At 47.3% G+C, this 26,807-nt stretch overlaps 1 protein-coding gene across 16 annotated transcripts in view; it reads right to left on the bottom strand.

The window, feature by feature from the left end:
• INPP4A (inositol polyphosphate-4-phosphatase type I A) overlaps positions 1-26,807 on the bottom strand; it is a 2,396,889-nt gene that overhangs the window by 1,971,062 nt on the left and 399,020 nt on the right. For 2 of the 16 annotated variants that reach the window (XM_069636663.1, XM_069636660.1), the window contains exon 3: positions 8,820-8,914. The exons of the other annotated variants lie outside the window; for them this stretch is intronic. The gene's annotated coding sequence lies outside the window, so the exon portion shown is untranslated. The remainder of the gene's footprint in view (positions 1-8,819; positions 8,915-26,807) is intronic. 16 annotated transcript variants of the gene reach the window in all.

Below are 26,807 nucleotides of genomic sequence, written 5' to 3'. Positions count from 1 at the left end.
CACCCCTAGCCAACAGCATAATACAGTGTCAATTTCTTCGTATCATCTGCAATGCAGTCCTCGTTCCCAATGGAGCGTCCATGCAGTCGCCACAGAAGGCTGTCGCCTGTGGAGCTTCCCGCAAATTGCTGCATTGTTTGCGTACACCCCTGTTTTATTTGACCTAAACAAATGTATCATATTCTCTGCTTTTCACTCCCCAAACCTTTTCATGCCCTCTTTCACCCACCCGATCCTGTAAACCATGTTTTGCAACCCCTTCCAGAGCGGCGGAATTGCTGCAGTGCTCGCATACACCACTCTCACACCACCGTGTTCTTTGACCTCATAAACAAATGTATCATATTTTCTGCTTTTCACTCCCCCAAACTTTTCATCCCCTATTTCACCCCCCCCCCCCCCGAACCTGCAAACCATGTTTTTGCAACCCCTTACAGCGCGGCACTATCCTCAGATACACCATGGCGGCATTTCCCAAAAACATTGACGCACAGCACGCTTCCCTCCCGCCAACCACCGGCCACGTCCACAGTTTGCCGACAGCACAGCGTACTGCGTGCCAATGAGCCTTCTGTCCGTGGAGTGAACACGGAAATGGGTCCGCGGAGCGGAGCCAGATATCACTAATTTTTTGAGACGTACATTTCAGTTCTTTGCAACAAAAATACTGGTCGGATTTCCACCAAACACACAAAGCCACGCTTTCTGCCCCAAGCCCCCGCTCCTGCCGCACATTTGGTGCAAATCCGTCCAGCCGCTCGGCCTGTAGCCGTGCGCAAAGTTTTCGCCCATTCAGTCTATGGAAAGAAATATGTTTTTGGGAACCCCCAATAACTCCCCCCCCCTGCAAAGTTTGGTGAGGATTCCTCCAGGGGGAGAACAGTTATAAGCTGACGAAAAAGTGGTCTTCTTATGGGTTTAGCAACTTAACCATAACTACAGAGCCGCTAGCACGGGCCATGTAATTCTGTAAGGAAATCGATCTATATGCTGAACATTGAGAGAGATCATTACCTTCCTTATGAATTACCAGAATCATGGTTATTAGGACAGCCTCGACTTCCAACAAACAATTGAATGAAGATGCCAATTTAGGAATCAAGACATGTTTAAACCATTTATAAAATTGCGCTATTAACCCATACTTAATCAGTGATTTGCCAGCCTTGATTTGAGCCATGGCTAGTTTCAGCTCCTCCCCCATAATAGATATCTCAAGGATCTCAAATTGCTCTTCTGAGAGTTTGGGTAATTGGAGTCTGTTTAAATATTCTTTTAGCTGGAACTCAGAATAATCCTCCTGAGGGGAATAGCGACTCTCATAAAACCATGCAAACTCGACAGCTATACCTTTCACACTATTCCTGACTCTATCTTGAATTTGAGCAATGCATATTTTGGCCACCCGTTTACGCATCCTCCTGGCCAGGATAGTGTGCACTTAACCACCCTTTTCATAATACGTCCGTTTTACAAACCTCTGTTTCTTATATATGCCAGTCAACTGAAGGGCGTAAAGCTCTTGCTTCAACACCTGTATCTGATCCATTAACACACAATCAGTGTCTCAGGCTTTCAATGCAGTGAGCTTTAATTGAATGTGTGTTTCTTGAGTCAAATATTCCCTTCTTTTCTTCACCCCCTCTTTAATAAAGAGGCCTTTGATAGTCACTATAGCCTATTCCACGCCATCCCTGGAAGAACCCCTCTTCCCTTCATCTTTATATATAAAAGTCAAAATGTGTTTGTTTGTGGCGGGATTTGTGGCAAAGTGTTGTTCCTTATACAATCCACACCGTTTCACCAAACTGCACCACATTTTGCATAGTTCCATATTAGGAACTTCTGGACATTACTGGCTACATGACATTTGGACATACCACCCCTTTCCCAGGATTTGAGCAAAACTCAAAATGTGTTTGTGGGTTTGTGGCAAAGTGTTGTTCCTTATACAGTTCCACACTGTTTCATCAATCTGCATCAAATTGTGCATAGTTATCTGTTAGAACCCTCCGGACATTACTGGCTACATGACATTTGGACACCCCAGTCCAGTCCCTGAATTTCAGCACAGGTCAAAATATGTTTGTGGGTTTGTGGCTTGGTGAAGCAATGTTCTTTACACAATTTCACACTGTTTCACCAATCTGCACCACATTTTACATAGTTACCTGGTAGGACCCTGCGGACATTACTAACTACATATTTGGACACCCCATACCTTTCCCCAGATTTCTGCACCTTCACACATGAGATGGTTGCCTGAAATCGGCAAAACACCAATGTGGTTGTAGAAAGACCGGTCCCGACACGAGGAACAAAAGACGAGGTCCAGGCCCTAGGATGTACGGTTTCCAAGATAGTTGCACCTCAATGCACTGCAACCAACTGCACCATGCTAGGGTGAGGCAACAGGTCGGGAGGGAGCACAGAAGGTTCCAGCGTGCAGCAGCACACCAACTCTCACCTCTCCCCAATGTCTGCTCCATGGTATGCCAGTCAGCCACACACATCCATTCTCAGTGCACTTTACTTCAGGATGCAAAGCACATCAAGCGATAAGCGAATCAGAACAGCGACCTACAGGATCAGTGCTATCAAGTCCATCTACAGAACTCGTTCAGAGAACGGGTACTTCTACTAGTTCGCTCTAAAATAAAATTCCAGGCCGTTGTCGACCAGAGACTCCCCTAAAGACCTGGTCCCATAGCAATATGTCATTACACTGCTACCTCGTTACAACCCTCTCCCTTTCATCAGAAGGTCTATGTCAACAATAACCACATCATGGTCTGACCTTGAATTTGTGATGATCAAATGCACTTGCCTCTCCTTATGCAAAATCCCAAAGAATGTATACTTTTTTTGGGGGTTGGAGAATATCCATACATCGACCAAATCATATTTTGTTATCTATTTTTTTGCACCTTGCACCCTCAGCAATATGCCATTGGGCCTCATTACGACCCTGGCGGAAGACCATGGTGCTATTAGCATCATGGTCCATGCCGGTAAGTTACCGACTCCGCCATGGAGGACGGGGGAATTACCACCCCATTACAAGGTTGGCGGGGCGGTAATTTCCCCTTCCTCCATGGCCCTTCCCCATTCCCATGTTTGCCCGATAGGGCTCAATGGGAATGGGGAAGGCGCTAAGTACGGTGTCGCAAATTGCGGCACCGTAATTAGCAGCAAGGTCCCTTTGCGGGTCCCTACTTTAACGGCTGGTCTACACCAGCCGTTAAGGTCGGGTCCTGCAAAGGGACCTCGTAATTAGGCGCTAATAGGTTAACGGCGCCGCAGCCTTTTACGGCGCCGTTAACCCATTAGCGCCTGGGTCATAATGAGGCCCATTGACTGGTGTCCTAAAGTTGGGTTGGCCAAGTTCGAAAGATTTCCATCTCAGATTTCTTCTGTGTAGTGGAAGACTAAAACGCTTGTCCTTTGTGTCAACCCTTAGTATGCTTTTCCTTTACCACTGCACAGAGCGCCTTCTGTAAAAATAAGACTTCAACAGAATTTCTCTTGAACTGTCTCGCCAGAAGTGAAAGCTTAATGGGCAAGTTGAGTTCTTTAACTTTTAGAGTGGCTCCCATCAACCCTTTTGCGCCACATCTATTCTGCATAGAAACTTAGAGGAGTCTGATATCACCTGACCGTTCAAGCTGAAAAGATCTTTTTCTAAAGGTCTTTTCACCAAAAACGATTTAGAAAGACTGCTCCGTGACCGCACAGAGTGGTCTTTCTAAATGCAATTGTCATGCCCCTGCTTCAAATGAAAGCACACAGGGGATGACAGGCACGTTGGGACCCGTAAGCGCAGGACGAGGAAAACGGATAAGTGTGTGGGTGCGTGTGTGTTGGTGTGTTTGTTGTGTGTATGTTTGTGTTTTGGTTTGGGGGAGTGTTGTGAGAAACTTAATAGGTGCATCCCTGACTAATCCCTGGGGATCTGTTGTCCATGTGGCCAAGACACAGCCATCGCTATTGGATCCAGTTCCTGGGGGTGGACCAGTGTGGGAGGATCACCTGGCTGATGGGTCCTCGGGGAGTGGAAGTAAGACACCGACAGATGAGACGTGGCACCCCCTTCTTCATAACAACTCTTCGCCATTCTACTCTGTAGGATATTCAGAAATTCTACCCCCCTTTTCCGACACGAACACTTTATTACACCATGAAAAACAACTGACTAACACCAGAGCCGTTTACCTAACATGTCCCAACACATGAGTCAGGCAATTGATAATAACCACACACACCTGATGGCCTTTGCCCTTCCCCACAAAGATAAAAGGTGGAGCACGAGAGCACACTATGAGCAAGGCAGACCGAACCACAGGTCAGCTATTCCAGGACGTCAGTTCAAGAGGAGGAGAAAGGCGGCTAGAACCGAAAGGACGAGAAACAGAGAAGTGCCCTTCCCCTTCTCGCTCCACACCCACGAAGCCTCTCTGAAAGGAATCATAAAACCAGGTATAACAGCCAGCGTGTGGGGTAGCAGATGTCACTGGTGCACAAAGCCCTCATACACCGATCACCAAGGCAGGGAGAGACGTTTGCTACCGTGGTATCGTCCTTGACTCCAGAGACAAGAAACGCCAAACGGTTCATCACAGCCAGTGAGTCGGAGGGAGAACCGATAGTAAAGCGAACTTCGTTGAGCGAAGGTTGCAAATGGCAACATAAGGTGAATTAAAGAACAAAGACTGTGTGTGTTACAGAACTGTTAAAACCACAGGGAAGGGCCAGCTACAGAGTGTTCGGAAGCCACGTGGGCGTTCAATTGAAAGACTCTGCTTGGTCCCCTTTTTCTAAAACTACAAATATAAGAGGGCCCTAGGAGAGCCCGTCGTAAGAGGTCAAAGTGGTCATACAAGGGTTGAGTAAAAACCCCTTGTACAGTCAAAAGTATTTGACGCCCAACCAAAAGGAAATCCTGACTGGAGGCTTTACAAGAAAGCCTGACTGGGGGGTTTTACAAGAAAGCCTGACTGGGGGCCATAAAGGAAAGCCTTACTGGGACTAAAATCTGGACTTAAATAAAGTGAATAAAAGCTACAGAAAATGCAAACCTGACTGAGGGATGCCTGTGAAATAGGGTGGTTAGTAACACCCAGAGAACATTGACGTACGTGGTAGGAAAGAACCAAAAGGGGTCTAGTGAATAAAGGCAATTGTGAACCCTACAGAGGGATACCGAAAGAAAGCTAGGGGAAGGTAACCCCGCTTTTTCTACTGAGATCATCGTGAACTGTGTTAGAATGACAATCAAGATCCAGACTGAGGAATGTTTACAGTGAATTGATGGTCGAATGAGGGAGGCCATCATAACCAAGAGGAAAACGAAGGCAAACGTGAACCCGGCTGAGGGATGCCTACCAGGCGGTGTAGAAAACAGTAACCCTGTGAGCATTGTGTTAGCAAGAAGTGAACCCAATTGAGGGAAGCCCACAACTCCTGAATACTACAGGTGAAATTGTTAGAAGTAAAGAAGCCGTAATGAACCCGACGGAGGAGGCTAACAGGGTCGGAGCCCGGTTGAGGGGGATCCCAGGGTGAAGAGTTGCCACCCATTGTAAAGGATTACGAAGAGGAACTTTTTGTTTTGTTATTTTGATATATCAGGCTCTTAGGGCAAGAGTCTTTGTGTAAAGAGACTTGGCCACCGAAGATCCTGATACCACTGAGAAGAACAGTAGCCACGCGCTGGAAAAGCCCAGTTGTGTGCTGTGCTCAAGAGTCCTGCATTGTCCCATGGTAAACACATGGGGAAGGCAGACCTCACAATACCATCCTGACTTATCAATTTTGTGAACACTTCTTTCTTTTCTTGTGAACACTATCCCGCACTATTTTTGTAACTTAGCTCTAAGGACTGGCAATAGGATTTTTTTGGTATAGGCCCTTTTTATTTGACGAAACGCCACTAGGACTGCCTAATTATTATTTGATGGTCAAAGCTGGCTCCCATCTTAGATTTAAACAATTTAATAAATACCCTTGAACTGTGATCATTTGTGTCTGGCTTTACTGTTGCCACCATGAGTTCCTTACATATGTTGTCAGGGATGGCATGTGACTCAATTGAAACTAATTGGGGAACCCTACAATTTCAAAATCTTAATCAGAGAGCTTCTAACCCTTCCATTGCCATCAAGGAATCAACAGGGTTTGATATCGGTAGCAGTATAGAAGCTATCACCCCCCCCTGGGAAAAGAGGAATGTTTCCTACAGACTTGGTTTTGATACCCCCTCTGGGGTGCTACGTACGATTGGCCTCACAGGCATTATCGATCACGACTTCCGGGAGATGTAAAGGTTCTCTTACAGAATCAAGGTGAGATACCTTTTGAGTTACGTCATGGAGATCAAATTGCACAAGGAATTTTGGAAAGAGCTCCATTTCCTCAGTTTACAGAAAGTGAACCAGATAAAACAGAAAGAGGTAACTTAGGGTTTGGGGAAGCTGATAAACCTCAACATCAAAAAAAGGAAGGGGGAAGAGCCTACCATCTATCCCAATCTAACCTTTGCACAGCAAAATGATCCAGCTCTCGCTGAAACTTTTCTACAAGCAATTCCGGGAGGAGAAGGCTTAGTGAAGAGAAGCCCTTTTTTCTTCTTAAAAGAAGGTTTAGTAAAAACACAGTTGGCAATACCCAAGAAACACCGAAAGGTTATGCTGCAAATCGCACATTCCAATCTTACTGGATGGCATTTAGGACAATCTAAAACCCAGGCACATATTAGTGGGAAGTTTTACTGGCCAGGTATCCACGCCGATATAAAGACCTTCATCCAGACGTGCGAAATATGTCAAAAGACCAGCCCACACAACCCATTCCCTGCCCTTCTGAACCCGTTGCCGATCACAGAAGTCCCCTTTTCAAGAACGGAGATGGAAATAATTGGACCTCTAGAGACATCCAGACTAGTCAACAAATATGTCCTTGTGATTGTGGACTATGCAACCCGATATCCCAAAGCATTCCGAATGTGAAATAATACCACACAGTAGATCCTTAAACACCTTCTACTGTATTTCTCCAGGGTCGGCTTTCCCAAGGAAATAATAGCAGACCAGGGTTTGAATTTTATGAGTAAGCTTATGGCTGAAGTCAACAAGCTACTCCACTTTAGCACCCTGCAAACTTCTGTGTACCATCCCCAAACCGATGGCTTGGTAGAAAGATTAAATAAAATCCTAAAGCTAATTTTACGTAAATTGGTAGATGAGGAGAAAGACTGGGACCGAATGATACTGTGGGCACTATTTGCAGTAAGAAAAACCCCTCAGGCCTGCACAGGTTTCTCTCCTTTTGAACTGCTCTATGGTAGAGAACTTAGAGATGTCCTAGACATGCTCTGGGAAACCTGGGAAGAACAAGAAGAAGCACCCATTCTCGCAAACCGTCACCAGAATGCGAGAACATATGAAATTGGTTTGAGATCTAGTTTGTACTCGTATGGAAAAGGCCCAGAGCCAACAAAAATCCACTTACTACAAAAAGGTGAGCTAAAGATCATTCTCCACAGGACAAAAACTAATGGTCCTCTTACCCACCTCAGAAAACAACTTTGTCTCCAAGTGGCACGAGCCCTATGAGATAGTAGAACGAACGGGAACCTGTACCTATAAAGTAGTCCAACCAGACAGAAAACAGAAGGTCCATTTGTATCACGTAAACTCTTGAAAGAGCTGAAAGAGAACCCGTCAGCCACCCATGCCAAAGTACTAACTAGCCTGTATGCTTCCTGAGGAGATGCATAACTTTGATTTAATTCCTCCCGAGCTATCTATCCAACACTTAGAAGATCTGAAAGATGTAGTTATCCCATTTCCAATGTATTCTGAGAAAAACCAGGAAGAGTAAAAGGCACATATCACTATATTAAACACCTAAGGGTAAAGTGGTCCCTTTAAAACCATATAGACTCCAAGAAGCCCGTAAACGGATAGTGATTGAGGAAGTCAACAAAATGTGGGAAGCCAATATTATCGAGCTGCCTTCAAGTCCATAGTCGTCTCCTATCGTATTGGTCACTAAATCTGACCGTTCCTGGAGATTCTGCATAGATTTCCATCAAGTTAATGCCATTTCAGACTTCGATGCCTATTCCAATTGATAAACTCGGAGGAGCCACCTTTCTATATACCCTAGATTAAACCAAAAGGAACTGGCAAGTTCCAGTGTATGGGTCAGATAAAGAAAAGACTGTAAAATTAGAAATAAAAACAGAGAATCTATACATGGTTCATGCACGGGTTTTGTCGTAAACCTTTAATATCATGTCTACGTGCACAAAGCAAGTAAACACATTTCCAGGAGATAAAAGCACTAACAATGAAGCTTTCATTAACTGTTAACTCTCATGTTCTTAAGGTGCTGCTTGTATCCTTAACTTAACGCTGTGAATATATTTTGTATACACAGAATTCCAAGTAGAAGATCAAAGAGGGAAATTCACATATTAAATGGCACAGAATTGGCTAAACCATCTTGTCTGCCAGTGATTGGCACATAATATCAAGAGCCAGCTTTGACTCAGTACAAGAGGAAAAGTGAAAACATTTTAACAACTGCTCAAAAGTGTACCCTTGCCCTTCTTTATTTGTTTGTCTGCTGACTAAATCCCCTTCCTTATCTCCATCCCAGCCCCAACTCTCCTCTTTACTATTCACAGACTAAGGTCTGGCGAAACCCAGGCGAGATCACAATACCTCTCGAACAAGGTTCATTGCCCATAAAGATCACTATAGTGTTGATGGTCGCAGTATAAATAAACAACATATCTGTAATATGTGAATACTCACCAGGAAACAGGGTACCCGATAGCACCTGGTTGTGTTTAGCTAACTCACGGCATCAGCTTATGTAATGTGAACGCATTGAACAGATCTTCATGGATCTGCATGTAAGCACACAATTACACAAGTAAACATTTTGTATAGCATGTACACTAACAACGGTCATGAGTCTACATGCGTTTGTGTGATCGAATCTAATGGAATGCACCTATCGCCTTACATGTTCCAATTGCCTTTATGACTAAATGTTACAAGTCTGTCAGGGGAAAACCCAACCTAGTTGTCCGTCTATCAGTGTTATTGTGATGTTGTAGATTAGAGGGCAATGACACATATCCTATCACCTCTTCTCCACATACTCTTTACAACTATTCCACTTATTTTACCTCACAAGCAACGCATATTCTTAGGACTTTTGTCCTCGGCCTTGGCTAGCCCATTTATTTAGACCTTTAAAAAAAACACGGCCCATCCATTGGAAGGAACCTGGTAAGCCATGCCCATAATATACTTAGTATAATCAGAGTACATCTCGAGCCCTTCACTCACCCAGACTATATTTAATATATTGCAATCTCCACTTATCAACCACCTGCTTACACACCTTATCATGCTCCAAAACATTTTTTACTTCTACACATTTCCCTCTTCTTGTATTACACCATTTTCCAGTCAATGCATACTAAGCAGAGTAAGGTGCTGCTGACCCTGGGTGGGACTTATTGCACCTTAACTTTGACAATGTTTACGTGCTTTGAGACTACTACGTGGTGAGCTGACACAATACCCAAAAAAACAAATACTAATAATAATAAAATATGTAATGAAACAGCGAAATATTTTGTACACCAATGGACATTCCAATGGACATTCCAAATTCTCTTATTGAAGCCATGTCTCCCCAACCAGATTTATTTTTTACAGAGGCATTACCTTAAAAGTGAAATTTAAAAGGCACTAAACTAGTGAAGAATTATAAATGCTTTACCAACAAGAAGAACAAGTTACTCTTTTACCTGGTAACGCTCTTTCGATGGGATGGTCCGACGACGTATTCCATATCTATGACAGTAATCACCACAGCTGTGCTGCTTCGGAAAATCTTTCGGCGTCTGCGTCTGCGTCCTGCGTCGATGAGCTGTCCTCGAAGACCTTCTCCGACGGCCGATGTCACCAGATGTTATAAGTAGGACGCACGACACCCGTATCCTCAGTTGTAGTTTTTTTCCAGAACGTGTGACCACAGAAAGCCTCACGGAAACGTAAGCTGCAATCGCAAAAGAAATTCTGTAGCGGGGTAGGCAGGGAGGGAGCGATATGGAATATGTCGTCGGACCATCCCATCGAAAGAACGTTACCAGGTAAGAGAGTAATTTGTTCTTCGAGGGGATTGGGTCCTCTGACGTATTCCATATCTATGACAGACTCCCAAAGCAGTACCAACGTAAGGAGGTGGGAAAAGAATTTAGAATATACAAATTTAGAATGCCCAATCAAATTGCAGAGTAAAGGACCGCCTTGCCAAAGGCCAGATCCTGCCCCCGGATAGAATCCAGGGAGTAGGTGGCTGCATCACAGATGTTACGAATAGGAACACCCCTCTGCGGGGCAGTAGAGGCAGCCATACCCCTGGTCGAATGGGCCCGTAAGCCTACCGGAGGGTTCTTACCCGCCAAGCGGTAACATTCGGAAATTGCCAAGATGATCCATCGGGACAAAGTCTGCTTAGTAACAGCTTGTCCCAAACGCCTTCCAGCGTAACCAATAAAGAGTTGATCGTCCACTCTGACCCGGGAAATGCGTGAAATGTAGAAGCTTAAAGCTCTCCTAGGATCCAGCCCATGGAGCCTCTCCTCTTCCTTACCAGGATGTGGAGGAGGATAAAATGCCGGAAGAATAACTTTCTGGCTTAAATGAAATTCCGACACCACCTTCGGAAGAAAGGAAGGACGAACTCTAAGGACAACCCTGTCCTTAGGAAACACAGTGAAGGGTGGCTTAACTGAAAGTGCCTGTAACTCACTCACTCTGCGAGCAGAAGTGACCGCAACTAAAAACACAGTTTTAAGTGTTAACAGTCTCAAAGGACAAGAATGCAAAGGCTCAAAGGGAGCACCCATTAGAAACTTAAGAACAAGCTTCAGATCCCAACCGGGCAACTGGAAAGGTGACGGAGGGAACACATTAGTGAGCCCTTTCAGAAACTGAGAAATCAAAGGGATTTTAAAATAAGAACACTCCTCAGACGAGCGCTTAAATATAGACAGGGCCGCCAGGTAACCTTTAAAGGTACCCACTTGCAGGCCCTTGTGGGCCAAAGAAAGAAAAAAAGAGAGAACGACAGGAATGTCACATGAAAAAGGATCTACATTCTGAACCCTGCACCAGTCGCAGAACTTCCTCCAACGGCAACGGTACAGGGACTTTGTTGCCGGCCGTCTGGCCGAAAGCAACACCTCCATCACGTCTTCAGGGAGGTCCCAATCCTTATACCTCAACCTTTCAGAAGCCAAGCGTGAAGGTTGAGGGATCTGACCTCTGGATGGAGAACCTGACCCCCCCTCCCGTGAGAGCAAATCGTCTCGGTAGAGAAGACGACGTGGAGGACAGATGGACAAGTCCACAAGGTCCAGGTACCACGTCCTCTGGGCCCATGCCGGAGCAATGAGGATCATACGGGAACCGAACCTCCGTAACCTCCGCAGCACTTTCGGAATGACGGGGACTGGAGGAAACGCGTACAGCAGCGTGAAGGACCACTCCACCACGAACGTGTCCCCTAAGGCTCCGTTTGGAGGAAATTCCCGCGAGCAGAACCTTTCGCACTTCCGGTTGACACTGGAGCCAAAGAGATCCACTTGAGGGGTCCCCCAAAGGGCGAAGATCTCCAGGAGAATCTCCTGAGCCAGATCCTACTCGTGACAGATCGTGCACTGCCTGCTCAGAGCGTCCGCCGTCTCGTTTTTGTCTCTGGCCAGATGAACTGCCGAGATCGAAATTTCCTGCTGGATGGCCCAGTACCAGAGCTGCATTGCCTCCCTGCACAGAGAAAATGACCCTGCCCCCCACCCCTTTTTGTTGAGGTAGTGCATGGCCACTGTGTTGTCCATCAGAATCAGGACACTCTTTCCTCGCACAGTCGGCAGAAAAGCCTTCAGGGCAAGCCTAACGGCCCTCATCTCCAACAGATTGATATTGAGGCTGGACTCCGAAGGAGACCAACGACTGCTGACTGTCAACTCGTTGAGGGATGTGTCCGTCACGATCGTCACCTCCGGCCAGGGTAGCCAAAAAGGAGCCCCCTTCCTCAGATTGCCTTCGACGGCCCACCACAGAAGATCCTGGGCAACCGAGGACGGCACCTGAACAGGGTCCGACATCCTGCCGGAGGACTGAGACCACTGGAGCTTGAGTGCTCATTGCAAAGATCTCATCCGCAACCTGGCCTCTGGCACCAGAAGAATGCAGGATGCCATGAGGCCGTGCAATCTCAAGAACTCGAACGCAGGGAGACTCTGGGCATGTTTGAACTTGTGCGCCATCTGCTGAATGTGATGAGCCCTCACCTGGGGAGGAAAACACTGCCCCAGGGACGTGTCGAGCACTGCTCCGATGTACTGGAGCCGCGGAGTTGGCGTCAAGTGGGACTTCTTTAAGTTGAGGGAGAAGCCCAGCCTGTGAAGGGAGTGGCAGGTGACGGACAGATGATCCAGGACTTGCTCAGGCGAGCGCGCCCTGATCAACCAATCGTCCAGGTAGGGGTAGACGCGACTCCCCGCTTTCCTGAGATACGCTGCCACCACCACCATGAGCTTGGTGAAAATCCTCGGGGCGGAGGTGAATCCGAATGGCAGGACCCAAAACTGAAAGTGCGAGTCGCCAACCGCGAACCTCAGGTACTTCTTGTGCTTGGGATGGATCGGCACATGAAAATAAGCGTCCTTGAGGTCGAGAGACACCAACCAGTCCTGAAGTTGAAGGGCCTGGAGGACTTGAGAGAGAGTAACCATCTTGAACTTGTCCTTCCTGAGCCATGCAAGTCCATGATGGGCCTCAATCCCCCGTCTTTCTTCGAAAACAAAAAATAAGGGGAATACCATCCCTTGTTCCTCTCAGCTGTAGGCAACAGTTCTATGGCGCCTTTCTCCAGCAGGGATTCAATTTCCTGCGCAAGGAGCGGATACAGACTCTTCAAAGAGAGATTCCCTGGTGGATTGTCGTGAGGCCTCTGCCGGAAAGGAAGACAGTAGCCGTGGGCTATGATCTCCAGAACCCACACATCTGAAGTAATGGCACGCCATTCTACAAGATGCTGCGCCAGCCTTCCCCCAACCGGCGAAGCATGGGCCTCATGACTGAGCAGAAGCGGCTGAGGCGTTGCCTGAGGGCAAAGAGGCAACTGCTTGTGCGGCCTTGGCACCTCGAGTACCTTGTTTTCCAGCTCTGGCACTCCTACGGTTGCCCCTTTGACTTGTAGCTCCTCTCGCTTTACTAAAGGAGGAGTAATAACGAAAGGAATCTCCCCTCCACTGCTGTCCCCTAGGGCGAAAAGGCAGAGGTTGGCGGACTGCAGCGCCCAACGACTTTGCGGGAGCTTTGGAGGTCTGCAACCTCTCAAGGTTCTCGTCAGCCTTGCTGCCAAAAAGATGTTCACCATCAAAGGGCATGTTGAGGAGCCTGGCTTGCATATCAGGAGCAAACCCTGACTTCCTCAACCACGCAAACCTGCGTATCACGGTGCTCGCCGCCATGGACCGGCTGACACAGCCATGTCAAAACCCGACTGAACAGACTCAAACATGGCATCCTTGCCATCCTGAATAATAGCAAGAAAACCATCCCGTTGGTCCCCTTCGGGAATATGTTCAGCCGCTAATAAAATACAGTTCCACAGAGTGTGTGTGAAACGTGACAAGGCACATACAGAGTGGGCCCCTGAAGAGACATACCCCCTGAAGAAAACACTTTCTTCACCCAGCCATCAAAACACTTGTCGTCCCTATCAGGAGGGATGGTAGGATACGACGCCTGCTTTGCTGGGGTCGTAGCCGCCTGCACCACCAAACTCTCTGGAGTGGGTGCGTGGTCAAGTAGCAGGGGTCACTACTGGCTGGGTGGTAATTTCGCAGCAAAGACTTGCCCACTGCCGGGAGACTCTCTGGAGCAGTCCAAGCTGCTGCCACCCTTCTTTGCAGAGCCATATGGAATGGTAGTACCGGGTCAGTGGGTGGACCTTGGTCGAGGATATCCGTCAGGTCATCCTGCACAAAAACAACTAGGGGCGCCGACCACCCCAAGTAGTCCGTGACCCTCGACATAAGGCGCCGTTACGATGACTCGGCATGGGTGCCAGGCTCAGGCCTACAGAACTCCACATCCGGAGAGGTGTCCAGACCACTGGCGTCATGCAGTGACTGACGCAAGTCCTCATTCTGGCTATGACCAGAAAAAATCTCATCTGGTACCGTGTCCGGAACCAACCCAACTTCAGAACCCTCTTCCACCTCGGAAATATACTCCATAGGCTGGAAAGTGGGCAAAGAATACGGGAGAAAGACATGTTTTGCCTTGACCAGAGCCTTTCTAGGGGTTCCCCCCTGACACGTGGCACCTCCGACACCACAGCGTCGAAAGGCGGCGAGGGCGTCGAGTGAATCGGTGTCGACAGCGAGCGCGGCGCCGACAACATCGACGGCTTCGACACAGGCCTCGAGGGTGAAGCCCCGAGCGTGTCCTTCGACAGCCTGGGTGCCAATGGCGCCGACGACTTCCTCGGAGGCAGAGCCTCGAGAGTGTCCGTTGACGACCTCAGCGCCACCGGCATCGACATCATCTTCGAAGACTTCACAGGTGCACACGGGCTCGAGCGCGTCGAGGACCGGGACCTGGCATGACTGGAACGATTCCCCTTGTCCGAGCGGGACCTCTCCCGCAAATCGTGCCGACCACCCGAGCCCGATGGCGTACGAGCGGTGTCTCCAGTACGGTCACGACCGACCCCTCTCGGAGGCGCGGACGGACAGAGCCCTGCGATTCAAGAATCGCCAACATTTTCTTCCCGAAGGAAGCCCATTTCTCCGGAGAGGAACGCTTGGGATAAGATACCCACCAACGGGCGGAGTTCTCGGACGAGGATAGGGAAGGCGACCGATGATATCGCTTCTGGGAGTGCCTCGAAGAGGCAGAGGAGTGTCGGGACCCACTCCGGGACCGAGACCCCCTAGACTTACGACTACGTTGCGGAGAGTCACCCCTCTAATCATCCGTCGAAAGCCCAGTGGACCTCGCCTTCTGGGGCTTGGACACCTTACCGACCGACAGCTTTTTCTTACGTTCCCGCAAGGCCTTGGACGTAAGCGACTGGGAGTCGATACAATGATCCGTGTCGTGGGGCTCCCCGAGGCACCAGAGGCAGGCGTCATGCAAGTCTGTCACCGACATCTTGGACCCGCAGTCCCCACACTTCTTGAAGCCCGGACGTGGGGTGGAAGAAGAGGAAGACATCCTGACAATACTTCACAAACGAACAGGTTCGAAGAACCGAAAGAGCAGAAACTCCAAAGAGTCGAGGCGCGCCGAGATCTCCGAAGCGAACACGTTTGCAGAAAAAACGGAACTGAGGCTACGGGCGTCGTGCGTCCTACTTATAACATCTGGTGACGTCGGCTGTCGGAGGAGGTCCTCGAGGACGGCGTATCAACGTCATCGATGCAGGACGCAGAAAGATTTTCCGAAGCAGCACAGCTGTGGTGATTACTGTCATAGATATGGAATACGTCGGAGGACCCAATCCCCTCGAAACATGTTTTTCTGACAAGGAGAAGTTGCAAACATGGGTGGACAAGGGGGAGGTGGAAGGGGAAGGGAGGAGACCAGAGTGGAGGTGGTAGAAGAAGAAAACCAGAAGGTGCACATGGATGGCGACAGAGGAAAAAAGGCAGGGGTGGGAAGATTAGGAAGGCACTACATGCCACCAAAAAAAGGCTGCAGAAGACTTTGTAAAATAAATGCATGAGCACACAAACAGCACAACAGAAGAGTTCTACAGGAATGAAACCTCATTTCCCTTGAAAGATACTGGGCCAACAACACAACAAGCCACGTTACAAGCAAATAAACACACACAAGTGTTCTCTAGTGTACATGGGAAAGGTGTACATTAAAAACCAGAACCACCTTATTGAGCCAGTCACTGCAAAATTAGTATGAAATAAAAAAGGTAGGAGTAACATTGTATTACCCCCCCGCCCCATGAAATAACAGCTTTTCATATCGTCGATGGTTGGCACGTGGACTTATTTTAACGTGACACCTTTCCAACAGCGAATTACATGCTGGAATTATATGCACATTTCGTATGAGGACAAGTAAACTACAAGTCCCATAATGCAAAGGGGTTTTGGTTGACATGCATAGATTGGAACAAGGGTTGCCATTTTGCAGCTTTGAGTATCGATTGTCAAGTATTTCCTCGCTACAGAATTAAGGGGTTTGGTATTGTGGCAATATAATATGTACCTACAGATTCAGAATTCAGTCAAAATGAAAAGAAACAGTGAAATCTTACAGCACTCTTGAATTAAGCATTGCACCTAAAACAAGGCGTCTATGTGCGTACAGCAATGACACATTTAGCAGAATTAATCAGTTAACACTGATGTTCCTAAATTGCTGCCTCTGTCTTTGACTGAGCTATGGATATATTTTTTACAAACCAAAATACTGAATTCTCACCGAAAGAAGAAGTGCGAAATTGCATAAGCACGCACTAAACGTTTGCTAGGGATATAAAACAAAAAGTAATGCACGGTGATGTGCTTAATACATGGCATTGCCTGTGGAAGTAGCACTGTTGTATGCTGAAAGATAACGTAAACATTGTTTTCACAGTTACCCATGCATGAACATTACTGTATCATTAAACAGTAACAGACAGTGTATCTAATTAAATGAATACTGATGGTTTTTGAAGTTTAAAATAATTGTAGGATATTCAAAATAAAACCTGGGACAGACAACGGACATAAAAGTAGGACTACAATTTGACGGTGGCTATCAAGGCTACAGTAGCAAGTAAAAGGGGGAGTTGGTTCCAGCCATTCTCTAGGATATAAAATACTGATTTGGCTGTAAGCATGTATCTTTTACTGAAGGGTTGGTGGTTAGAGCCCATCCGGGATGGCTGAGATCTAGCTTAAGTGTTAATGTCAAATTACCAAACTATCATAACATTTACCTATTGTAGGAAGACATTGCTTACACATTAAGTGGCTGAAGGCACACTTGGTTAAGGCATTTCAACTACACTAGCCTATAACCTACAGCTGCAATTAAGTCATTACACAGTTCAGAATACTGCTTAAAAATACAAATGGCAGCCCCATAACAATGTACAGTTTGATGTTACTGCAGGTTAAAGCTAGCTCAAAGTGATGCCAGGAGAGTGTTTTGGGCAAGAGGCTGGGAATGGACGTAGAGATGGACATGGGCAGTCAATGGGTGGCTAAAAAGCTACATATATCCATACTCGTGACCCTTCTCTTATGCCATCTCCATCCGATCTATAATCCTATGCCAATAGTTTAAAATCATACAAAATTGACACCAAATATGACTGAAGGTTCCTCTAGGGGGAAGACATATCCAGCAGCAGGGGAGTTGCTCGAGGTTAGTTTTGTGCAACTATTCTGGGGTGATATAGCAACGAAAACAGTGTGTGTGAATTCCCTTTTATTTTATACAGGATGACTTATTACGCCGAGATAGTGCTTAGAAATATATTGCTGTTAATGTCATCAAGCACTTACGAGGACCCTAAGGGAGAGAGGTAACTGCTGTGATTTAGGGGGCTTCATGAGGAATAAACAGACAAGTCCAAAACTAGACGTTACAAGCGTGAGGTCCCACATGGCCTGCCCACTTTTTCAGCGCGGCTCTCCGGGTACCAGAGATGGCGGCCCAGGAAGGCCCGTGTACATGTTCATGTTATGGAACCCTGCTCCATGGGGTCTCTGGGTAAGTCTATCAGGGGGGCCTGGGTCCTTGTCCCCTTTTGTTTCCCAGTGGTACAGGAGGCCTCTGGGTTTTTGCAGGCTTGACTGCACTGTTCGGCATTTCCAAAAGGTACACTGGACTGCTGTGTACGGACGTGGCTTCTCACTCTCTCGTCGCAGCACACTGGCATCTCCACTGTTCTCCGGCATTAGCGTTTCTGCTTCCCTTCTATTCGGTTGCTCTCTCCCTCTGCACAGCAAGTCTCTGCGGTGGTTAGGCGGCGTGTCTGATCGATATGCTGATTGCAGATTTTCTTTTACTTCTGATACTGATGCAGCAATTTAACAGAAAGACACTAACACATGTCTGGAAAACCAGGCAATCCTGAAGATAACAGTGTTCTGGATAAAAACAGCTGTCACAAAGGAAGGCTAGTAATTGGTCCCACTTAACTGCCACCATCCATCTTAGGGGTAGGACGGGCTCTGGATTTATCACTTGTAGGCCGCCCACCCTCAACAGAGAGGGGATCCTATCCCTTCTTGAAAACCGATATCTCCACCTTTTCGCCTAAGTCTGCTTCCTCCTCAGTCTCACCCTGGTGACTAACTGCCTGGGGATAACGTGAAACAAAATCTGTGTTGGCTTGTTTTGTTTCTGCTCCGTGCTCTATGTTGAATGAGAATGGCTGTCAGACCATCTGTGGACATGGAGATCAGTGTCTTTATTCCTGTCAATACAGTCTAGCGGAGCATGATCAGTCACCAATTTAAATCTCTGTCCCATGGGACAATACCTCAAACTGCCCGTTTGATGGCAAGGGCTTGAGGTTCGAGAATATAATGGTTCATCTTCCAAGGTTGAAGTTTACGACTGATGTATATGATGGGCCTCTCTTCTCCTTCTTCAGTTTTGAGATAATACAGCTCCCAGACCTGCAGTTGGGGCATCTGTTTGTAGGTCTAGCATGATGAGGACCAGAAGACCTTCTGCATTGGCACACTGAATTGATTTCTTTTCTGTTTTATATCTCCTTTCAGGCACACCCTAAACTGTAAAGGGTATGAGCTGTCATGACGCTTAATCCTTTTATGTATATAGATGATTCAGTTTATTTATTTTTGTGTCTATAAAACAGTTGTGTGTAAGGTTTCAAGTAAACCAAAACACAATAAAACATTTTTTTAAAAAAGACCTTGTTGTCTTCATCGTGCCATTTTACGATTGTGGGGTGTTCTTTCTTTAACTTGTTAATTAGGGGCAATGCAGTTTCTGAGACGTTTGGTATGAACCGTCAATAACTGACAAAACCCAAAAAGGCTCTTATGTCCTTCTTCGTGACTGGCCTCAGAGCTTGTTGCACCGCCTTGACTGACTTTTTCAGGTAACAATTTGCCATTGCTGACCTGGAAGCCTATATATTTACTGAGCAGCATAACAATATGAATGGGTACAGACCCTAAGAGTGCGCTACGACCACTAGTAGATTCAGAAGTGGCTGGCTGCGTCACCCATTTAAAAAAGGTCTTCCCATAAAGACCTAAAATAACAAATACAGAATAGGAGTTTTTGATTTGGCGTATCGTGCGCTGTCTATTGGTAGAATCGATTGTGTGCGCTCATAAGAAAAATAGGATCAAATAGAATATATACTCATTTGCATCAATAGTTGGTTTAATTCTCCAAAATGTCAGCCGACACGTGTTTCAACCTGGGTTGTTTTCAAGGCCAGCATTCCGATCTATGCAGTATTAGCCAGATTCAACATTATGATTTAAATGGAATTAATCCTTGCAATGGATCTTTGTCAATTGATGGTTTTCACCTAAGACAATTTCAAATGATGGCACGCTGATTAGATGTCAACAAATTTGTTGTTCAGTTGTGATGAACTAATGAAGTCATTGGTTCAATCCAAAAGGTAACAGCGTGTATGGATACAGCCCATGATGGTGTACTTACATATACAAATAAGGTAACCGTGATGAACACGCTGTTACCTTTTGATATGAGAGGGCCCTGGGTACCTCCGACACACAATGCAGGATTTCTCAGCCTTGTTTCCTCGTTTTACGCTTTCTATTCTCGAGGCTTTGTGAAAGTGTTCCTTGTCAAAAAGGTCAAGGAAATTTCCCTCCTTGCGATCCCCTTCTGTTTCGCCGTCTTTCTTCACTTGTTAAACTGCCATCTTGAAACTGCCGTTTCCTTGTCTGCTTTGCTTCGCTCAAAGTGTGCTCTTGTGCGCCGTCTTTTATCCGTTTGGGGAAGTGTAATGGAAGTCGGGTGTGTGTGATGGTCAGTAATTGCCTGACCTTGCCCGACCATTGTATTGGGACACGTTAGGTATACGGCTCGGGTGTTGGTCCATTTTCTCTCATAGCGGGCTGTCAGTGAGAAAGTGTTTGTGTTGTAAAAGGGGAGGGGTCGAGTTCCTAAATATCCTACCTGGTAGGATGGGGTAAAGGTGTTACAGGGAAGGGGATATCATGTCTCACCATCCAGTGACCCACTCCCTGAAGACCCCCTCACCCAGGTGATCATCCCGCACTGGTTCACCCCAGCAACTGGATCAAAAAGCGATGGCCGTGTCCTGGCCACCTGGATGACAGATCCCCAGGGAGTGGGTGAGACACCTTCTGGTTTCTCACACTTGCTCCCTCCCGTTTTATAGTAGAGTTAGCTCTTTCAATGTCCCATCAAAAAGGGCCAGGGGAATGACTCTCTTCTCCTGGTCCTTCTATACAAGTTCTCTGCCATGGTCTTTAAGGACTCTTACAGAAAACTTGGATTAGTATCTTTAACTCCTTCCAGGAAGTAGGAAAACTCATAGCCTTATTTGTGTTTCCAATCAAAACCCTGATGATGGATGTCTTTTCCGGGCTTCGTGGTACCTTTCTTATAAGTCTTTGTAAAGTTTACTTGAGCAGTGGTATTAGGTGGACCACTGCAACGAGGAAGATGACTCCCAACACAGTCTGCTTGGTCAGTGGTATTGGGTGAACCAATGTAATGAGGGAGAGCACTCCTGATGCACTCTGCTTGAGCAGTGGTTTTGGATTGGCCACTGCAATGACAGAGAGGACTCCTGTTGTGCTCGGCTTGAGTTGGGATTCTTCCCAGAACCCACTCGGCATTCCTGACATTCCGGTTATCTGTAGTGCCTTGGGGACACGGCTCTGGCTCTTTACAGGGTCACAGTGTCCTCTGCTCCTACTTACTTCCTGCTCGGCTCCGTGGCTGGCTAGGGGTCTCTGCGCTATTTCTGGAACCGATGGTCCACCTTCCAGCGATCACGCCACAACCAAATGAGTCGGCTCCATGCCGGCTCTTAGGACGCACCAGCAACGTCCTGTTCCTCTTGTCTGCCTCCCGCATAGATGTGACTGCTCCTAGTGCAGCGTTCCAAGTTCGAACTTCCCGGGCTTCTTTTGCGTACTACTGGCTTGCGCGGTGAGAGCCCCTTAGTCCTTTCTTGCTTTCTTCTTTATACTGTTGACTCTGCCCTGGCGTAACATCAACACCATCTTGGAAAGTCTATTTGACACTCTTTATGCCTCCAGTGGACCACCTTGTTACAGTACTTGGCTGGCTTTGCATATGTTACTTCATATGCTTCTCATGTTCTTCTTCGCGCCAGTATGTGTTACACTGGCCACAGTCCGGGATATACAGTAACACATGGTTCCACTATCACTGGTGGGAGAAAAGGGTGACCATGAGGGAAGGGGGTGGTGTGTCAGGGATTTATGGAAGCTTTTCTCCAGGTGCAGAGTCCCTCCCTACGGGGTCTTACCACATATTGCCACCCCTTGGTAGCAGCCTCACCTATCTAGCCTCAAAGGAAAGGGCGCCCCCCTGGGGAGGAGTGACTAGACATGGTGATTCGTCACAACATTCACAGGCATTTATTGTCCTGCGAGCACCATTACAATTATAATTACTATTTTTCTTTTATAATGCACACAATACCAGAGATTGTTTTCTAAGAGCGGGATCGGGATTCAAACCTGTGTTGCGCTGTGCTGTGTTGCTTCCAAGACAAATGTGTTGCCACTGAGCTATCCCCCTCATTCTTTTTATTTAGTGGTAACCTGCGGTTCCACTGGAACTGTGTGATTTATTAGCCAATTTCGTTCATTGCTAAGTTAATTGAACTAGAGATGATATAACGCCTGCAAACCTTTCCTTTCTGCCTCCAGCTGCATTACTCTAGCCAGAGCGCTAGTGCTCTCCAAAATTGACTACTGCAATACACTCTTTCTCGGCACGTCAGAACACAACCTGAACAAACTACAGGTGCTTCAAAATAATGCCCTCAGAGCCGCCCTCAGTATCCCACGACACGCCCACATCTGCAGCATCAGGCAAGATGCACACTGGCTCCCTGTTCGAGACAGAATCACTCTCAGATCCCTCGTCATTGTCCATAAATGCCGCTCCAATGACGCACCCAAATACCTGGCAGACAAGTTCCACAATCACACATCAACTAGACCAACCAGAATGCCATACTCGCATTGCCTTTCCATTCCCAAATTCTCCCTAAAAAAAGCTGGTGGTGCCAGCTTCCCGGTCCTAGCTGCCAAACTATTGAACGCTATGCCACTAAACCTTAGAACCTTAGAACAGAACCCTCCTTTTGGACTGTTAGAGCCAAAACTAAAACATGGCTTTCCAACAAAAACTCTGCTTAATGTACTTCCTATCCGCATGTCCTTGTCAACCAGCTTGTAACCTGGTCTACCACACCTACTGTTGATATTTCACAGTCTGTACTGTATATTCTTGCCATGTTGTAACTGTATCTAAGTCTTGCCATGTAGTAACTGTATCTAAGTCTATCTAAGTCTCTGGCGCCCGGTTACCCCAGGGTCCGGCGCGCGGTGTGCGGAGCAGTGTGTCTTGTGAGGACAGGACTCTGCTGGTTACACTCTGATTTTCTTTCCAGTCCGCCTTCGCTTACCAGTGATTCTACGTGCTACGTGCTAAAAAAGCACAGCACAGGCGCGGAGCGCGGCGCGGTGTGCGGAGCAATGTGTCTTGTGTCGGGAGTTGGGTTGGATTGGAGGTAAGATACTACCCGGTCCGCCTCCCTCAACCCCGCTGCCACTCACCCATCATAGATGGCTCCACTATCACCCACGGAGGACGACATCAGCCGACGTCTACGCAGTAGCAAAACAGGCCAAGACCTACATCCAGACTATCAAGACCTTACAAAAGTGCCTGATAGGGCCCGGAAATGCGAGAAAGGGCTTTCAACAGCAGCTACCCCCGCCAGTAGGGAAAGAGCCCTGCATAAAATTTCCTTGGGCGTGCTCCCCTCTCCCGCTCCCTCGGGATCCCTTCGGACGAAGAAAACTGGGCGGGCAGGGGCGCCGGAAGACGCTGTTTCATCCAAAAACTCCTCACCATCGGTGGCTAGTACGAACAGCCCATCTAGCCCATCTAGCCCGGTTGCAAGAAGGTCCTCTATGCCCGGTCCGATCACCGTCTCGACGAGTGATTCCTCGCCGGAGGCCGTCGGAGGACGGTCGCGGCTGTGATCTGATCGGCCTGGCAGGACGACTCCAAATCAGCCGCACAAAAGCCTTGACAAGAACAATCACCCCGATCATCACGACCCTCCGGCGGGCTCGTACGCTTCACCGCGCCAGCTAAACAGCCCAGACCAGAAGACCGAGAGAAATCTAAAGGACCCTTTGGCTAGCGTACCAGCAGCAGCCGAGACTGGGCAAACGGACACCCGTCCCATAGCTACTACAGTTCAGATCCAAGTACATCACACAGGCCTCTCAAGGGGGTCGCATCATTACAGGCCGAAACCTACCACCCGAAAAATTAGTCCGATTGACTCGTGGGACACGGAATCGGAGGACGAGGTCTTTGCGTCTAACACACAGCCGGAGGTGTCGGAGGTGTCAGAGGTGGATGCCGAACCTAAAGCGGCTAGCACCACGGACCCCGAGTCGGCCAAAGACCCCCAAGTCAACACCGAGACCTCAAGGTCAAAAGTGGCGAGTGAACCTCCAGTCCAGGATCGGGACTCAGTTATGAGAACTCATACACCAAACCCAGCTGTAGGCATGCCTCCAGTTGTGATCGAAGCACAGCTGAGTGACACTGAGCAGCGGGGACAAGCCCCTAAGAAATCACTTCAGGTCCCAAAGACTCTGTTCAATAATGGGAGCTCAAATCAGAACCAAACAATGGGGAAAACTAGGTCAAAGAAACAGAAAAAATTCACCGCAAAGTCCCAAGGGGAGCACAAAGGCAGTTTGAGTTCGACGAACCTGAAAACTCTCAAGGAATATTTTCTGAAGCAACATAAAAGAAAATTAGGCCAAGAACCTGAACTGTCAGACGCGGAAATCTTGGAGGCTATCCAAGATAACTCACCATCGAGCAAAGCCAGAAAAACCGACTCAACTCTCCAAGGGCGAATACAGACGGCACCACCACGCGAAAAACTCGGCACTGCACCATCGCGGGGCTTAGATTCAATGAGACCAACACCATCAAAAGTCTTACATCAAGAAATAAGCCAACAGGACTCGCCTGAAAAGGAAGCAGATCTTGCCAATAAGTTAGTCGAAGACCCCCCAAGTCCATCAAAGACATCAAATGCAACTCTTCCAAACCTTTCGACCACCCCAAGCTTACCTAAACCGACCCAAAAATTCTGCTTCAACCAGCAGACAGATAACTTCGCGTGGACCTGGCCACATATTCAAGGAAACCCGAATCAAATGCTAGAAAATCTGCTGCAGGCAATACATCCCAATACATTAACTTCAGAAAGAAGGCTCTCGAAAAGATTCACGGTACTCCAGGGTTCCAAAGAATCGAATACCCCGCTTAAAAACAGATGCCCTACTAATGCATCAATCACGTCGGAAAGTGACTCTCCCTCGAAAAAGAAAAAAGACCTTCTGTCGGTGATGTCGGCATTCTCAATTGCCTTAAAACCCTTTGGAAAGCTGTATGAATCGATACTTGAGGCCTTGAAAGATCAGCGAACTAAAGGACAAGCTGATTTTTGTTGAAGGCTATCTAACAGCCACTGAAAGAAATTCAAACTACATATATGCAAAATTAAAGGAAAGAATTGACAATCTGACCACAGAACTGCAAAAGGGAGGTGGTCTTTCAAACAAAAGCATAGAACTCTTGACGAAAGCCACACAGACCACCCAGACTGAGAAGAACATAGAAGTAGCCCCTATCTTCGCAAAAATGCCCCCAAAGACCAAACTGCATTCGGTCACAGCAGTGCTACTGTCTCCGCCAAAGTCTTTACCCAGGGGGAAGGCGAAAGAAAAGAAAAAAACTGCACTAAACTGATTGCGCCATCTGCACCCAAACCATGGAGATGGATAACAGACACCTTCTCTCGAAACCAAAAGAAATAGCAACAAACACAGGGACCGAATTCCACAAAGAAGCTCAATACCGGTCCCTCAAATCTTCAAACAAAGAGCACCCTACACATGGCATCCTGGAATACGAGAGGGTACCGGCACCTAACTACACCAAGTGATGTAAACCTGAGCACTTTCGAGCTGATATGCTTACAAGAAACATGGTTGGTTCATAAGCCCTACATGGACGGCTATGTAATAGAAGCCTCTGCAGCATCCAAGTCTATCCTAGGCCGCCCCTCTGGAGGCGTACTAACAGCAATCCGTCTAGGCTCTGGGATCACACCCAAGGGAAAAATAGCAGAGGCCTACGGAATGCTAACTACGCAGACTTCATGGTTCCACCAAGATCAAACCAGAGACGTTTGGATAAACTCAGAACTAGGCATAATAAATTTGTACTGGAACCCGGCTAAAACTAGTACTACTGAGTTCTGTACCATGGTTGCCAACCAAATTGATGACCGGACGGTGGAGCGAAAAGTTCCAAATATCATACATAATCTGTGGCGACCTGAACGCCAAATGCGAAGGAAAAATGAAAGACGAACAAAGTCCCAAATCAACGATGGATGAAAGAGGACGGGCATGGTGCCTCCTAATGAAAATGAGAAAGTTCCATAACGTGTCATCTCTTCGAGACCAAGGGTCCCGAATTCCAACGTGAGAAAGATTGAGTTCGGCCGCCACTCTGGATTATATTTTTATCACAGAAGGGCTGATACCTTATTTCAGCGACTTCACAGTTATAAAAACAAAGGAAAGTGATCACAATCTTCTCAAAATGTCGTGGAACGGGACAGCTGTAACAAGATATCTTTACCCAGCAGCCATTCAGTCAAACCTGCGACAAAACAGACTTCGCCTAACATCCGACAATGTAAGATCCTTTGCGTCCAATATTTCCATGAAATTTGCTCAAGCAAGGGATGAGAAATGCGACAAAAGACCGGAGTACGTCTCCCTCCTGGCCCCCCACAAAGTGAACTTTGTGGGGAAAAATCCCGGTCAGCCCACGCATACGCACTCATTCAATAAAGAAGTGGTGACAAAAAGGCAGAGAGTAAACAAACTAAAAAAAATGGCTCGAAAAACAGACTCCCCAGAAACCTGGACCGCATATCTATCAGAATGTAGGCTCTACAAATCGTGGCTAAAACAGCAGCGACTGCAAATGTACCAGAACGATGCCGAAGCAATGCTACACACTTGGGCTACAAGAAACACTCGTGACTTTTGGTCGCTATTAAAATCAATAAATGGACAAAGGGCAAATTCACTCTCTAGCTGCGTCCCTGAGCAAAAGTGGATCCAGCATTTCACGGAGCTATGCCGCAGTCCCTCGACCTCATCTCTGTCGCAAGCAGCTCTCCCTGATTCTCCATGGATCCCCTTATCATCTACCGACGACATTAGGGAAGTGATCATGAATCTCAAATCTTCGAGGGCCCCGGGGCCAGACGGCCTGACGAATACCGACCTGAAGAAACATCCACTGGCGTGGGCATGAGCTATTGGTGAAATATTCAATCAAGCCCAAAAAATCAAACAAATTCCCAAAACCTGGAGAGAGGCAGTA

This window comes from Ambystoma mexicanum, chromosome 7p (assembly GCF_040938575.1).
Source record: "Ambystoma mexicanum isolate Mex_15411 chromosome 7p, UKY_AmexF1_1, whole genome shotgun sequence".
NCBI classification, from domain to species: domain Eukaryota; kingdom Metazoa; phylum Chordata; class Amphibia; order Caudata; family Ambystomatidae; genus Ambystoma; species Ambystoma mexicanum.
This window is presented reverse-complemented; position numbering and strand designations above follow the sequence as displayed.